This window comes from Panthera tigris, chromosome C1 (genome assembly GCF_018350195.1).
Source record: "Panthera tigris isolate Pti1 chromosome C1, P.tigris_Pti1_mat1.1, whole genome shotgun sequence".
Lineage (NCBI taxonomy): Eukaryota > Metazoa > Chordata > Mammalia > Carnivora > Felidae > Panthera > Panthera tigris.
The window spans coordinates 63,832,019-63,848,930 of NC_056667.1; the positions used below are offsets into that span (position 1 = coordinate 63,832,019).

The window sequence follows — 16,912 nt, forward strand, 5'->3', positions numbered from 1 at the left end:
GATAATAAAACTGGAGTTGCATTTGATGTAAGACATATGGTAATTACTATAATAATATTATCACCCAGGTTCTGCAATGGTTTTGTCAGTGAGGTGCAATTTCACATATTGTCTGCGATAAAATCCCCGTTTTTGGTTATTGATAGCAATGCCTTTCTAAAATGGTATAGGTGTTTTGTGACAGCTGCGAAGTTCCTGCTTCATATCCAGGTAATTGGGTTGAGAATAAGGCCTGCATGCTAAAACCTGACGATGTGAGAAGTGGAGAAAGCCCAGGGAATACTGTGAATATTTTGGTAGTTATTAACAGGCTAAAAGGGAAGCCTTTGCTAGTCAGTTCTTCTGAAGCAATGCTGAAGGAAAAAAAAAAAAAAAGAAAGAAAGAAAGAAAGACAGGCCCCTTTAGAAAGCCTCTGTGGAGTCTTCAGTCAGAATTGGAAATCTTGAGCTAATCAAATATATAATGAATCTGTACTTAATATTTTTAAGGCTATATACAGTATTCACAAATTAGACTGTAATTACTTTCATTTCATTCTGCTATTGATTGTTTCATAAGTCAGATTTTACTTTAATTGCTGATTTGATAGAAATTACTTCAGCATAATAAATATGTGGGTATACAATACATGCTTTTATTTATTGGTCATAGGAAAAATTGGTTCTATAGTATGTTATACTGAACAAGCTGTGTGTATTCAATTTTATAGCTGCTTCCAGGGAGCCAAATATTGAAGACACTAACAGCATGTTAAAATGGACTACTTTAAATCCTTTTTTGGAAATATGTGGGAAATAAATAACAAATAACAGTAGTATGTCAAAGTGATTTTATTGTTTAGATTAATAAAAAGAAACTAACACAATGACCGGATGGGGGGAAAAATCAGATTATGGGTTTTTCTTTTTTTAATGTCCTCTCTTGTGCAGAATTCATTTTTTAAAAATCCCACCAAAGACCCATAAAACAGTGAGCTCTATTCGAGAGTTATTATTTAGGTACAAATCATCACTAGTGGCAATATATTCAGTGAGTGTGGCATTTTATACTCTTGTTGAATTGAATAAATATGTATATGTAAAGGTATAGGTTGGCAAGTTGATTTTGCTGTGAAGTGCTAAATAACTAGAAGTGATGGTAATAATGTGGGAATAAAATTGGTGTTATATTAGTTGGTTATTATGATTTCAATTCCTTGGTTAAATATATATATATTTTTTTTTTTTTGAAAGGGGAAATTGTCCAGATGTCAAAAAATTGAATTGTAAAGTTAGCACACAAACTGAAGACCCTTGGGGGTGCCTGGGTGGCTCAGTTGGTGAAGCGTCTGACTCTCAGTTTCAGTTCAGGTTAAGGTCCCACAGTTCATGAGTTGGAGCCCCGTGTCGGCTGACAGCGCGGAGCCTGTTTGGGATTCTCTCTCCCTCTCTCTCTGCCCTTCCCCTGCTCATTTTCTCTCTCTCTCTCTTCTCAAAATAAATAAGTAAATAAACTTAAAAACAAAGAGTTTTGGCCCTCATATTTTATAGCAAAACATTTGGGATTTGTATAAAAGACCTATAACAAGATGGTGATTCAAATCATTTTTGAAATTAAATTCAAGAATTATTATTATTATTAAATGCCTGAAAAGTTCAGACCCTAGGAGTATATATAGCCCATGAACAAAATTAAGTCCTACTGTCATGGGTTTATACTTACATGGGTGTAGATTCTGTGCTAGACCCTTTTTACAACATCTCAGATATAATTGAGTATAACTCATTGAGTTACCTGTACCAATTTCCCACCAAAGTTGAGACTCTGAGTGGACATGTAACTCCGAGTGAAAATGTAACCAGACTAACATGAGTCTTCTCCTTGGTGAGTCACCAATAGAGAGTACACCAGGTGGAATTGTGACCCAAAGTAATCTCTTTTTTTTTTTTTTTATGTTTATTTTTTATTTTTGAGAGGGAAAGAGAGAGAGACAGAGCTATGGAGCATCAGCGGGGGAGGGGCAGAGAGAGAGGGGGACACAGAATCCGAAGCAGGCTCCAGGCTCTGAGCTGTCAGCACAAAGCCCAGCACCGGGCTCTAACTGAGGAACCATGAGATCATGACCTGAATGGAAGTCAGATGTTTGACCAACTGAGCCACCCAGACGTCCTGACACAAAGTAATCTTTAATTGCAGTAAATAAGAAGATCATGGGGAATAATTTCCAAAGCCGGATTCCCTGAGTAGGGATGAGCAAGCTCTTTTATTTAGGATTTAAGATTAATGTTTAGAGAGGGGAGCTTTGTCATCATATGTAAAGGCGGGCATAAAGTTGCACAGCATACTTAGGAAATAATGCCTATACATGCATCATATGTTATGTTCATGAAGCTTGTGTTCCTCCTAGGGTGGAGACTTTAACATTATAATGAAACAATGGTAACTGTTGGACACTTTTTGGCTCATCTGCATAGGCGTTGACTTGGTGCCAAGCTCAAGCTGGTTTAAGCTGGGTCAGGCTGCCTAGTTCTTGGTCGGCCAGTAGGTAGTCTAGGGTTATTCTGGTGGTTTAAGACCATTCAGGCTAAGGAATGCAAGGCATTGATGTTCATAGGCTGGAACCTTATCAGTTGACCTGAGCCCAGGCTTCTGCAGAGACAACTAGTGTATTTGTTAGTGGGGCCTGAAAAGAAGCAATGGATGATTAAGGAGAAACAGTTCGCTGAAAAACAAGCTTTACATTTTCTGCTAGTTTTAACCTCATTAACCCTAGGGGGCATGGTTTCAGAAAGAACCAGGAATTGGTTCCTCTCTGACTTTCCAACCTAGCACATGGAACTTTTCTCTAGTGTAATAGATTATCTTCTGTAGAGATAAAAACATTCTTAACTTTTCAAAAGAAAATAAAAGGCAATAAAAACACCTCTAGTTGGATTGAAAATCTCCCACATATTTGTTTGCTCATTGTATTATTATTATTATTTGTGTAATTTGTTCTTTGACTATTTTCCAGGGGTCTTAGTATTTTTACATTCATTTGAAGCTTATTATATAATTAAGATTATTATGTTTTTGTGGTATGTATTATAAATAATGTCCCCATCTATCACTTTATTTTGTTGGTACACAGCTCTTAAAGCAAACATCTGATGTATTGTCTTTTGTTTGAAGCAACAGATCTTTCCTTAGATTAAAGAACCAAATTTTCAGTTTACTTGGTTGTTCATACTCTAAAATATAGTAAGGAAAAGATACACACCAAAAATAATGGCCTTTTTCTTCTTGTAAGGGAGCTTTTCCTCTTGGAGAAAGGTTCACGGCAAGTTTCATTGAAGGATGTTCTTTCTTTGAGACATTTTGTGCATGTGTTATTGGAATTTGAGGGGAAGAAATCCTTTCTATGGAGTAGTTCCCTTTGTGGGGTCAACTCCTAATTTGGAGAACATTATTATATGGTAATTAAGTAGCATTTATGAGGTTGCCCAACTGGAGTAAATCTAGGAGATTTATTTTCAGTTTTATAATCACTTAGCTTTTGAAATTGCATTAATTGTTGCACTCTTGAAAATGAATTGTAGATACTAACGGTTTTTCTGAGGCCCCTAGCAGAGGTTATATGGTGATGTAGTGGAAAGAACATTGTACTTTGTACCAGAAGATGTGGGGTTTTTCATGCAAATGAGGACATGGACTAGATGATTCCAAGGTCCTTTTAGGAATATGCAATTCTAGGACTGTTAGAAAAGTCTTCCACCTTTTAATAGAGGTTATTTTTGTCTTTTTTCTTCTCTTCCTTTCTAGGTTTAGAGAAGTTCAAGAATTCAACTGTACATGTTGAGCCTTAAATATCTGAGTTGGCTCTCAGCTGTATGAATTCCAAATCCAAATAAAAAATTGAAAATAAAGATGTACATTTAAAAGTTAATAGATAAATATTATTTAAACCCATGGAAATAGATAACATGAGAAATACACGAAATCAGAATAATTCAGGATGAAAATCGAAAGATTCAATATAATGGTTCTATAGAAGAGGAACTGGCAAAGGAGACAGGGAACCATGTCCAAAAAGATGCCATTTGGTTGTCCCATTAGATGTAGAATTGGTAAGACCTGATTAGTGTCAAGAAATTAACACAGATAGGGGTGCCTGGGTGGCTAAGTTGGTTAAGCATATGACTCTTGATTTTCGCTCAGATCATGATCTCACAGTTGAAAGATTGAGTCCTGCATGGGGCTCCATGCTCAGGGCAGAGCCTGCTTAAGATTCTCTCTCTCCTTCTTTCTCTGCTCCTCTCTTTCTCTCTCTCTCTCAAATAAAAAAAAGAAAAAGAAAAAAGAAATTAACACATATTAAATCAAAATAACAAAGAAGTGTAGTCTAAAATGATACAATAATCAAGGTATTGGAAGGTCCATGTAGTTTATCTTATTGATATAATAATTATTGTTTAAATTCCTATGTAATTTAGGATTTTGAATAAAGAGGCCTCTTAACCAGTTGTAAAGGGAAGGAGGATCAGGAAGTCCATCATGAAAGAGGAAATAGTTACTCTGGCCTAAAAAGAATAATGAGAGATGCCAAAGGTGAAGATATTCTAGATAGCAGAAAGAAACTAAGACAAAGCAGGAAAAGGGCATAAATAAAGGATATGTTCAGAAAACAGCATAGGGCAGAGCAGGCTGTAGCCAGTCTTACAGAAGGGAATTCAAGGCTAAGGGGGACAGGTGGGCAGGGTCCTATTAGGAAGAGCTTTAAATGCCATTTGAGGAACTTATTTATGACCAGTAAAGTAATTGGAAGTTACCCAATAAATTTGAAATAGAGAAATTTGTTCTAGATAATCATGTAAAATGGAAATTTAAAAGACATAGAAGTAGACAAATAATTTCTAACTTATTTATTAAGCATAATGAACTAACATTTGAACATATTTAGACTCAGAGAGCTTCCTTTGGTTAGAAGTAGAAGGTGTGAGTAGAAGAAAAGACACTAGATGAGACAGTATCCCCTTGTTCACAAGGTCATTCTCATACTCTATCATCAGTTCCTTGACGTCTCCAAGAAACAGGAAATCCCTCGATTCAATCCAGTGTGTCTTCTTCCAGGAAGGAAAATAAACATCCTCTGACTGAACACCAAATAGCTTCTCCATTCTCGTTATTGATGGAAGGATTTTAAGACAGAATCTGAAATCTGAGTGGCATAGGAGAAAAGGGCAGGCAGTTCCCAGGGTCCTAAGGCACCAGTGCTCCAACCTTCATTCAACAAATACCTCTCAATCACCTTTTAAGTGCCAGATATTCAGAAAGTCAGCTGTATCCACTGTTGACAGCCATCAGATGGAACAAATTTAGATGCTTCTCAGGATCATCTGATTTTTTTTTCTCCTCTGATTTACCTGAACAGTATCACTTATCCACATAACTCATTCCCTTCAAATAAGGCCCATGCGCGCTAAGGCTGATTCTGACCAGAATGGAAGGTTAACAGCCTATTTTGTCTCTCATCAGTTCCCCTTCCTGTCCCTCAGTCTGTCTGAAATGTCAGTGTGCAAAGCAGGGATGGAATCAGAGAAATAGTTCAACAATAGTGGGTTTCAGGCAAAAGATGAGGTCCTCCATGAGGTTCTCCATGACAGCAGAATTAGATGCAGAACGGTGGGATGTAAAGCTTTTTTCACAGTGAGAATCAATAGCACTTTGTGACCCACTGAAGGCAGCAGATGAGAGGGAATAAGGATTCAAAATAGAATCAGAGGACACAATCCAAATCAGGCTAGGAAGAGAAGCAGAGCTGGGGGTGGGGGGCATGTTGGTAGGGTGGAAAGGGGAACTATAAAAAGCTTGTTTTGGATATATTCTTTGGAGATGCCATGTTGAGATTTTAGATAATTGAATATCACCTACCAAACCAGAGAATGGTTTGGGCTGGAGAATACAAGTCTGGGGATCAGCAACATAGGAGTCATTGATCACCAAAAGGTAAAAATAAGATCACAGCAGGAGGTGGTGCAGAACAGAGGTCCTAAAATGGCCTTGCAGGTGGTTTTTCATTTTTGCTTGTCATTTCTTCTCCGTTGTTTTTGATGTTTGCTAATACAAGCTTCTTAAAAACCAAAAGTTTTGCAAAATCAAACACTAAAAAATAATAGGACTTGTGTGGAAAATAAAGATGAGGAAGAGCACTCAAAACCCATAAGTTTATAACCAGAACCTTAATAAAAATAACAATAACCTCATTAAATTATCGGCACAGTTAAAAATCTGATTAAATTCACAATTGGAGAGCGGTTAGAACATTTAAGTGCTACTCTCTTAGCAAATTTAAATTATATACTACAGTGTTATTAAGTATAGTCACTATGTTTTACATTATTGTAAACCTTATTGATCTTATAGATGAAAGTTTATACGTTTTTACCAACCTGTCTATTTCTCCCAACACTCCCCCTCTCTGGTGCGACCACTTTTCTACCTCTGTTTCTGAGTTAGAGTTTTGTTTTTTTTTTTTTTACAGATTCTATATACTAGTGATACCATGCAATATTTGTCTGCCTCTGGTTTATTTGACTTAATAATGCCCTCCAGGGCCATGTTGTCGCAGAGAGCAGAATTTCCTTCTTCCTCATGGCTAAATCATGTTCCATTGCACATATATGCCATATCTTCTTTATCCATTCATCTGTTGGTGAACACTTAAATTGTTTCCATAACTTGGCTATTGTGAATAGTGCTGCACTGAACAGGAGAATACAGATATATCTCTTCGATATCCTGTTTTCATTTCATTTGGCAATATACTCAGAAGCAGAATTGCTGGATCATAGAGTAGTTCTATTTTTAATTTTTTTGAGGAACTTCCATAGTGATTTCCATAGCGGCTATACCAGTTTACATTTTCGGCAACTCTCTCCTCCACATCTTCACCAACACTTACTATGTCTTGTCTTTTTGACGATAATCATTCTCGCAGGTGTGAGGTGATATCTTGTGGTTTTGATTTGCATTTCCCTGATGACTAGTGATGTGGAGCACCTTTTTATGTAGATGTTGGCCATCTGTATGCCTTTGGGAAAATGTTTATTCAGTTCCTCTGCTCATTTTTAAATTGGATTGTTTGGTTTTTTGTTATTGGACTGCATGAGTTCCTTATATGTTGGATGTTAACCCCTTCTCGGCTATATGATGTGTAAACATTTTCCACTCACAGTTTAAAACCATGTTAAATTCCCAATAATTTTTTTAAAAGGAAAATGATGGATAGTTTGATGGCAGATGCTGTAAGGAAGAGTCGAGGCTGCTGAGTTGTAGAAGAAAGAGCAAATGCACTAATTAAGGCAAACACCCACTAGGCATTTCTAAGACAGAGTGCAGGCAAACTTAAAGGAAGAACAAGGAATGAATGTGTTCACCTGGTGTGATAGGATGAAAAAAAACAGTGTAAAACCACCATGAACCTGTACCTGATACTGATGTCAGTCCCCATTACCGGAGGAACATGTGAAAGAAACATGCTTTTTTCTCAGACCCTGTGTGACTAATAATATTTATGCATGCAATTCATTGCTCTCAGTAACACCCCTGAAGAGATCAAAACTGACTGCATTCCAATTTGAATGCCTTTAGAACTAAGGTGTTAAATATACATTTGCCATAGGCTCCACCACTCCTTATTGTCTTATATCCCCTCATCTCCCATCCATTTCACACATTTATGTTTCCTGCTTTGTCGCTGCTGCATTTTTACTTGCAGGTGCCCTTTTGTGGAGAAGAAAAGAACTTAGAGGCAAAGCTCCCATTTAAGGGCAGCCACCAACTAAAACCGATCATCAGAGAGGTAGATGGAACATTGAGAGAAAATGTTAGAGCTGAAACCAGAGGAGGAGAGCATTTCAGAAAAGTAATCATGATTCTAAGATGCTGTGGGGAGGTCTTACGAGATCCTTGGATCCTGAGTAGTACAGCTTTGGTAGTTCTAATAAGAGCAGCTTTTGTATGGTGTGGTGGGGGCAGAGTCAGGCTGCCACACCAGGGAAAGGGGGCTGCAGAGAGAGAGAGGGAGGGAGGGAATGTGCTCCACTCTTTCACGAGGTTTGATAAGGAAGGAAAGGAGAGAGGAGCACTGTGTTTACAGAGAAACATGTTGAAAGAATTCTCTTTGTAGCACAAGGAACCTTTGTACATATTCTTTTTAGAGTGAGGAGACGTAGCTGCTGGCGAGGAAAAGGAAAATGTTTGAAGATGAGAGACCAAGAGCAAGACTCAGTGGAGCAACTCTCCAGTCTTCCATTTCATGATTTGATTCACTAGACAAGTGTGGACTCATCTTTGTTTCATTTCGAGCTCCTTCTGACTGGAAGTGTCACTTCTGGCAATATATTTACAGATTCTCCCCTGCCCCCTCCATACCCATCCCCTCCCCCTATAACTGCTCTATGTAGTTCCTTTGTTTTTAAATTTTTTTAAATGTTTATTTTTGAGAGAGAGAAAAAGAGAGAGAGAGAGCAAGTGGGGGGAGGGGCAGAGAAAGAGAGAGACAGGATCTGAAGCAGGCTTTGCATTGACAGCAGTGAGCCCAATGCAGGGCTTTAACTCATGAACCTTGAGATCATGACCTGAGCCGTAGTGAGATGCTCAACTGACTGAGCCACCCAGGGGCCCCTCCCTGTAGTTCCTCTGTAAAGATAACCTGTGCTGTAGTAGTGTCTACCAGAAGCCATCTGCTGACAATGGAAGAGTGAGGAGCCAATGCAGGTCACATCTGCTGTGACACAGCCCTGAAGGTGCTTAGCAGATGAGCGGACCCCCTTTATTGCTGAAATATCGCCTGTCTCATTATGTTTAACATTTCAAACATTATTAATTTTTAATTATTTACATTTAATTATCTGCTTTACTTAAGCATCCAAATTCCACAGCTAATGTTCTCAATGAAATATTTACTAAACAATCAACCCTCTTGGATTCCACAGAGCTGAATGTTTTCAATTTGCAATAAACCTTTCCTTTGCACACTAGTGTTCTGGAGGTGACTGCACTCTGGGCTCTTATGGCTTCAGCTGCAGCATCCGTTCTGTCTCAGGGACACTCTGTCAACTCTAATGGGATAGATTGCCCTGCTGCACATTAGTGTTAGCAGGTTGAGCGCAACTGGGACACTCACACCATCTCCCTTCTCATTTCTCTTCTGTTAGGGCTGGAAACACATTAACAAGGAGCCAGTTCTGGTGATAGAAAAGTGAAACAAACTTATTTGCGGTCAAAAGGCAGAGGCATGATGAAAACTAATCATTGCTCCCACAAGAGGTGGTCACTCACACAACTGATTAGCCAGGCAGCCTTTCCATGGCAAAATCAGGACCCACAGTGAATGGGAATGCCATTTTCAGAACCAAGGCCAAGGGAAACAGGCTTATCCATCTTGTCATCCCTGCCACCAGTACTCCAGAACTCCATCATCCTTTGTGCAGAAGGAGGGGGCTCATGGCCAACAAAACATGCACTGGCTTCAATTTGTTTTCCAGGATTGAAGACAGAGGGAATTATGCTAATCTACGTATATTCACTAGTGAGGGCTCCCTTGTTACCACTTACAAGATCACAACGGGGTTGATTATGTGATGTATACAGCATAGTGGTTAAGAGTGAGGGACACAGGGAGTCTGGGTGGCTCAGTTGGTTGATCATCCAACTCTTGATTTCGGCTCAGGTCATGATCTCATGGGTTTGTGGGATTGAGCCCCACATCATGCTCTGAGCTGACAGTGTGGAGCCTGCTTGAGAGTCTCTTTTCCTCTCTCTCTCTGCCCCTCCCTGCCTCATGTGCACATGTGTGTGCATGCACGCACATTCTCTCTTTCTCTCAAAATAAATAAATAAACATGAAAAATAGAAGTGAGGGATATGAGTTAGACATTCATCCCACAGGTATTTACTGATCACCTGCTCTATGCCAGGCGCTGTGCTAGGCACCAAAGAGATCAGCAAAGAAGACAGATGTGGTTGCTAACTTCATGGATCTTCTATTACAATGAATTTAAGACTCCAGGATTTGAGTCAGGACTACTACCTACTAACTGAATAACTGGATAAGTTAATTAACCTCTCCAGGCCTTAATTTTCTACCTATAAAATGAGAATAATCAGAGGACCTCCTCATAGGGTAGCTGTGATGGGTATTTAATTATTTACATGCAAATGCATGTAAAACTCAGAAATATTAAGACCAACACCTACGGCTGGTTTCACGGGGTTGTTGTAGCTTAGCTACGCATGTATAGTTTCACTAAAGGCCTGTATTTGAGACATTTAACAAAATTAGCATTTTAATTATGAGTATTAAATTAAAATTATCCTTACTGGGCACAGGTCTCGCTTAAGTAGCAGTTGGAGACAAGATACAGAGGATGTGGCTGCAGTGACCAGATGTTAGGGAGGCTGGATTTCTGAATTTGGGTAATGGGTCAGACACATTAGTATAATACCTGGCATGAAACAAGTGCTCAATAAATGCTAGTTGTTGTTAGTGTTATTATGATTATTAGGCCCTGAAGCCTTCATAAGTAAATAAAACTGACTTAATGGAGCACAAGTGTGGTGTTTATATGTACCAAGTAACTAATAAATGTGAGCTCACACGTACGCACGTGTGCACATGCACCCACACACACTTCAGTCTGCATCTTTATGGCAGGCTATTCCAAGCGTGTACGAAATGGAAAGGACCTTAGAAATAATATAATCTGGCTCCCTCAGGATGATGGAACTTGGGATTTGGAGAAGTAAAGTAGCTTGCCAAGTCACATAGTGAGTAGTAAAGTAGGAATTAAAATCTGCTCTTTTGCCCCAGCTGGAAAAGGTCTACTGTATCCACACTGCCCCTCTTCTCACCGCTTCATTTCCTACCCAATGATGATGAGGAGGGACACCTACACCACAGGGGCAGACTGCAAACATCTTGCCCTTCATGCCAAACATAGTTACAAGCTTTGGAGGGCAGCAATTTTGCCTTTCCTGGCTCCTCCCCTTTCTGCCTCCTGTTTGGTTCATAATGAAGATAAAACCCAAACACAAAAGGTGTAAGACTAACAAACATAGCCAGTCTCACTGGGTGGCTGTGGCTCAGTTGTGCTTGTTATAGATTCACTAAAAACTTTTGTTTGGAGCCTCACAAAATTAGCATTTTAATTGTGGGTATTAAATAAAAACCGCCATTATTGAACTCAGCTCTAGTTAAGTAGCAACTGGAGACAAGATATGGAAGATGTGGTTCTAGTGACCAAATGTCAGGACTGACAACTCTGTGGGCCAGACATTCTGTTAATCATACAAGGCCTCTTAAATCCTGCTTTTTAGTCATTCTTAAATAACCAGTGTTGCGCTCAGCTGTTGGCACAGAACATGTGACATGCACACTCAGGAACATTAGTAGACAGCTTCTTCTAAAATGGACTTGGGGGGGGCGCCTGGGTGGCTCAGTCGGTTAAGCAGCCGACTTCGGCTCTGGTCACGATCTCGCGGTCCGTGAGTTCAGGCCCCGCGTCGGGCTCTGTGCTGACAGCTCAGAGCCTGGAGCCTGTTTCAGATTCTGTGTCTCCCTCTCTCTGACCCTCCCCCGTTCATGCTCTGTCTCTCTCTGTCTCAAAAATAAATAAAACATTAAAAAAAAATTTTTTTTAAATGGACTTGGGAAACAAGAGTGCAGCGTGAACATGGGGAAGCAAAAGAAAGCAAGAAAGTATGCAACCATGAAGCGAATGCTTAGTCTCCAAGATCAGAGGCTTAAAGAGAAGGATAGATTGAAACCTAAAAAGAAAGAAAAGAAAGATCCCAGTGCACTCAAGGAAAGAGAAGTCCCCCAACATCCTTCCTGCTTATTCTTCCAGTATAACACACAGCTGGGCCCACCTTACCACATCCTTGTTTATACCAATGTTATCAACTTTTCCATTAAGGCCAAATTTGACTGGGGCGCCTGGGTGGCTCAGTCGGTTGAGCGTCTGACTTCGGCTCAGGTCATGATCTTGTGGTTCATGAGTTTGAGCCCTGCATCGGGCTCTGTGTTGACAGCTCAGAGCCTGGAGCCGGCTTCAGATTCTGTGTCCCCCTCTCTTTCTGCCCCACCCCTGCTTGTGCTCTGTCTCTGTCTTTAAAAAATGAATATATATATATATATATATATATATATACATAAAAGCCAAACTCAACTTAATACAATCAATGATGGACTGTCCGTATGCCAAGTGTGTCCCTTGTATAACTGACTGTAATGGCTGAAACTGAGAAGTTGGGGCAAAAGTATCGAGTGTTTCTAAGGATTGCCAAGGATCCAAGATTTGAATGATTACCATGCACACACAAAGGAACCTATGCAAATGACTTCTTAGTACAGAGAGTAACTCAGCACAAGTATTACATTGTGGCCACAGTTGACCAGGACCTTAAAGGAAGGATCTGGAAGATCCCTGGAGTGCCCATCATGTACATTTCTAACCATAGGTACAACATTGAGCGGATGCCAGATGATTATGGAGCCCCTCGGCTCTAATTCTAACACTCTAAAGAGAGTTCCGCTGCCTTCCTTTACCAACTTTTTCTGTTTCCAGTTCATGTAGCAATACGTTATAACATGAATTATTCTCCTTCTTACCCATTTGCTCTGTTATGAGCTGAGTATGGTTAAATACACTCACTTTTGATGTTGTTTTGAAATTGATATTTTGTATCATTTTGAATTTTGTCACATCTTTTTATAAATCAGATGATTGCACACATAAAAAAATTAAAAAATAATAAAATGGACTTGGATTTATCTTTAGATCACTTAATTTCCATGCTGAGGAGTTCACATTACTGTCACCATAATAGGCACTGTCATCATTGACTTTTCCGGTGACGTAGTGCACAGACTTCTGCTTGAACCCCACAAATTGAATTCAGAGAACTGGTTGCTGTAGTTGATCAAACAGTGGCTCCCAAAAAGATATGTCTACTTCCTAATCCCTGGAACCTGTAAATGTGACCTTATTTGGAAAAAAGGGTCATCGTAGATGTAATTAAGGATCTTGAGATCATTCTGGGTTACATGGGTGAGCCCAAAAATACAATTTCAAAGTGTCCTTACACATGAAGACAGAGGCAAGGATTGGAGTGATGCACCGGCAGGCCAGGACTTCCCGGAGCCACCGGAAGCTGGAAGAAGCAAGATATGATCCTCTCCCTAGAGTCTTTGGGAGGTAGTGTGTCCCTGCTGACAACTTGATTTCTGGCTTCTAGACTCCAGATCTTTGAGAATTTCTCTTGTTTTAAGCCACCAAGTGTGTGGTGACTTATTATGGCAGCTCCAGGAAAGTAATACACACTTGCCAACTACAAGTCCGGGGCTTCCTAAATGAGAGGTGTTGGATGGGGCAAGGGAACTCAGAGTCAGTTCTGAAGAGCACTAGGGAAGTGGGTGGAGAGATGGGCGGGCCTCTGAGGTAGGAGGGGCCTCTGAGATTCTGGAGGAAGTGTTTACATATCCTCTGCACTGTGCTTCCATTTTAAAGGGACTGCTCATTTGCTTGTTTTCTCACCCATGATTCCAGTCTTGCCTTCCTCCTATGTATGTGGTGAAGGGATGCCCCAGATTTGCCTTTTTCTTCTAACCTGTAGTATAAGAACAATTTGGACCTCAGAGTCAACCATGTTAGCAAACAATATTTCTTAAATTGTTATTTAACTATTTCTATTGTTAACTCAGCATTCATTTTCCCTTTACCATTCATTCTCACCCATTTGTCACATGACAGGCCAATGTTCTCTTAAGACTGGTAAATTCACTTACGGTAGATCAATCAGTCAAGCTGCACCCAGAAGACCACTCTTCAAAATTACTGGAACATTTGGTATTTCCAATATCAGAGTTTGCTAGCATCTGGAGAAATGCCTACTAATGTTCACACATTTGTGCATTCCTTCATTTGGTCTGTGAAGATGTTTGTTAGGCTTTGTGTGTGCCAGGCACTGTGTTGGGCACAGAATGCTCAGGTTCACAGAGCAGGCATAGTGCTGCCCTTCTGGAGCTGTGGGCACAGTAGCACATCTCGATCTTGACAGAGCAGACTTGGTGTTCTCTGAGATTAATTTGAGATCTAACTTCACTGGTTTTCTCTGGAACCCTTCCCTCTTCCCGCCTGCATCAAAGCAACCTGGACTCCCAAAAGAAAGTTCTAATATCAATGAGGGTGTCCACAGAGCTTCTGGGAACGTCCCCTCCCCACTCACCCTCCACTTCCACAGGCATCTGGAGTACCTCTCCCCACCCCAAGTCAAGAAAGAGCCTGATTCAAAATCCACCAACAGCTGATTTGCACTGGATTTGTCACCCATGTGTAGCAATCTGAAGAGTTAGCCCTCTAAAAGGGTCATTTGAGCTAACATAACATAAAGAACAACTCTGATTTTTGCCCTAAAGTGATAACAACATTCAGAGTGGGAATTGTACTTACGGAGAGCTTGACTAGCCAGTTCCGCTTGTTTCTCACAAATAGTCTCTGCCTCTTCCCTCTAGCCACAACTTAGGTTTATTGAGATATTGCTCTGACCTGCACTGCTCTAAGCATATTTAGAAGTTATTAACTCATTTGCTCCGCCTAACAACCTGAGATTGGTGCTATCATTCCCATTTTACAAATGAAGAAACTGAGGTAAAGAGAGGTTAAGTTACTTCCCAGTTTTCAAAGTGGCAGAAAGGGTTTGGTAGTTTGGCTCCAGAGTCCACAGTTTTAAGCACTGTACCAGGCTGCCCTCACAGGGTCAAAGTATCAGGCATTGGTAACCTATGTGTGGCTGATGGTTGGTTAGCGAATCAGCAGTTGAACAACAAGAACCCAGGTTCTTTAACTACAGATACTCCTCTCTCCGCCCTGGGTCATATAAAAAAATAATTGTAGAAGAAAGGGAGATTGAAAAATAAAGTGCAAGGCAATGCAGTAAAGCCTCAGTTTTCACTGATTTGAAAGACTTCTTGATCAGACAACACCCTCTCCAAAGTAGCCTTCCATACCCCACAGGGTGAGACCCAGCTGTGCTGACTTCTGCCTTGGAGCTTGCAGTCCTGAAGCATTGCCAGATGCAGTGCAGGAACCCTCAATACAGCAGCTCTTTATAACAGTTTGGGGAGGCAGCGAGCTACCTCGTTCCGTCTATGAACAATCAGAGACACAAGTAACAGGAGAGTTTAACTAGAACCTTTTTGTTCCTCAAAGTCTCAGTATAAAAGTCATGCTTTTAGTTCATTACTGTGACAAGACATGACAGTTAATTCACTGAGATGACTTCTAAACCGTGAAGGTGTGTTAGTAACCAAAATTTGGTTAGGACACATGTGAAATCGTGTGGGATTTCTTTGGAGTACACAATGCCTGGATACTGCATTCTTTTTAACGGAAGCAGGGTGTGGTTTGCGCATATAGGGTGGAGAGTTGTGGGTGCTCAGCAGGTAATTTATTTTGTGGTCATGGGCTGATGAGCACAAGGGTCCAAGGGCAGGCGGATCAAAAGAAAGCAGGACTGTGTGCCCAGGTGCTGTTTCTCTTACCCTAAGGCTGCCCGAGGCAATAGTTTTCATCCGGTAGGACACAGAAATGCTTCCCCTGATATACAGTGCCAGGAATCTAGAGGAAAACATGTCCTGGTTCTGTCTAGAACACTGGTAACAATTCCTGTGGAACGGCTTTCATTTTTTAAAAGAGAGAACTAGATGACTATTGTGTCATTTCCACAGCCAACAGTTTATAGGTCAAGATGATCTGGAGCTAAGAAATGTAATATTCATTATGACACAGCATGACAAAGAGAGTTTTGTTTGGTAAAGAATTTTCCTTTAATCAGAGGCCCAGGAAGGATGAATATAAAAAGGTCTTTAGCATTCCAAGACAAATTAGATGGCCCCCTCTCTGTCTCCCTTTCTTATCTTCCTAATTATTTATTCTGCACCCCTTACCCACCCACCGCCAAGAATGTAAACCACATGAAGGCAGGGATTTTTGTGTTTGCTCCTTGTGGTATTCCCTGTGCCTTGCACAAAGCCTGGCACATGGTCCCTCTTCAATACGTAAACAAATGAAGAGTGAGTGAATTGTGATCTGAAGAACAACCCTCCCAAAAGAATTCATTTGTTAAAATAAGCTAGTGCATTGCCTATAAAGCAGCTTCCTTCATTAAGGGCAGGCCTGTAGGTTAACTTGCGATAGAGTCTGTGATTCCAGCATCCAGCCTAATGACATGGCTCTTCCACGGACAGTGCTCTCTGCTTCCCTCCACCAGTTGTTCTTCCCTGGCATTTGTTCTGGATCTGTAGTTATAGCTTTTCCTCCCGAGAATCCACCTGAGGAGAGGTTGTGTTTTTCTTACACTCGAAGCTTAGCAAATTGAGTAAAACCCACTTAGGCAAACACCTGACCATCTTTTGAATTGTAAGAGACCTGGAAGCTGAAGACCGATGTTGCTAATTTGAGGGATGCCTGGCAGCTCGGGCCCAGCTTTGGGCTCAGCGTGGCTTTCCCGGGCAGTCAGGACTGTCTCTGGATTCTGTCCTGGCTCAGCAGAAGTGCAGGGCAATGCCAGAGTGGCAGGGTGAAATGGATCCATGGCGGGCCATCCGTGGTGGGCACCTGGAAAACCCTCCTTACCGTGTCCTGGCCCATCTGGCATTCTAAGATCCTAGGATTGCTCGAAACCTAGTAAAAGGTGTCCAGAGGGCCCAGGGTTAACACGACGTTGTTCCTCAGGTACAAGATTATGGTTTCCAATAAAATGATTTGTGATGCCTGAGGTGATTTTGTGGGAGAGAAAAAAAGGAAGATTAAAAAGGCTGTGTCAAAATAGTGTTTTGATTAGACCAGAAGCATAATTCTAGAAAATGGAAAGTAGTAGAAATGTAGCAGA

General features: G+C 40.6%; 1 protein-coding gene and 1 pseudogene across 1 annotated transcript in view; both read left to right on the plus strand.

Moving 5' to 3' along the window:
* The window catches only part of ST6GALNAC5 (ST6 N-acetylgalactosaminide alpha-2,6-sialyltransferase 5), a 170,671-nt gene that overhangs the window by 59,680 nt on the left and 94,079 nt on the right, over positions 1-16,912 (plus strand). The window lies entirely within an intron of this gene.
* Positions 11,680-12,530, plus strand: LOC107179353 (annotated as a pseudogene).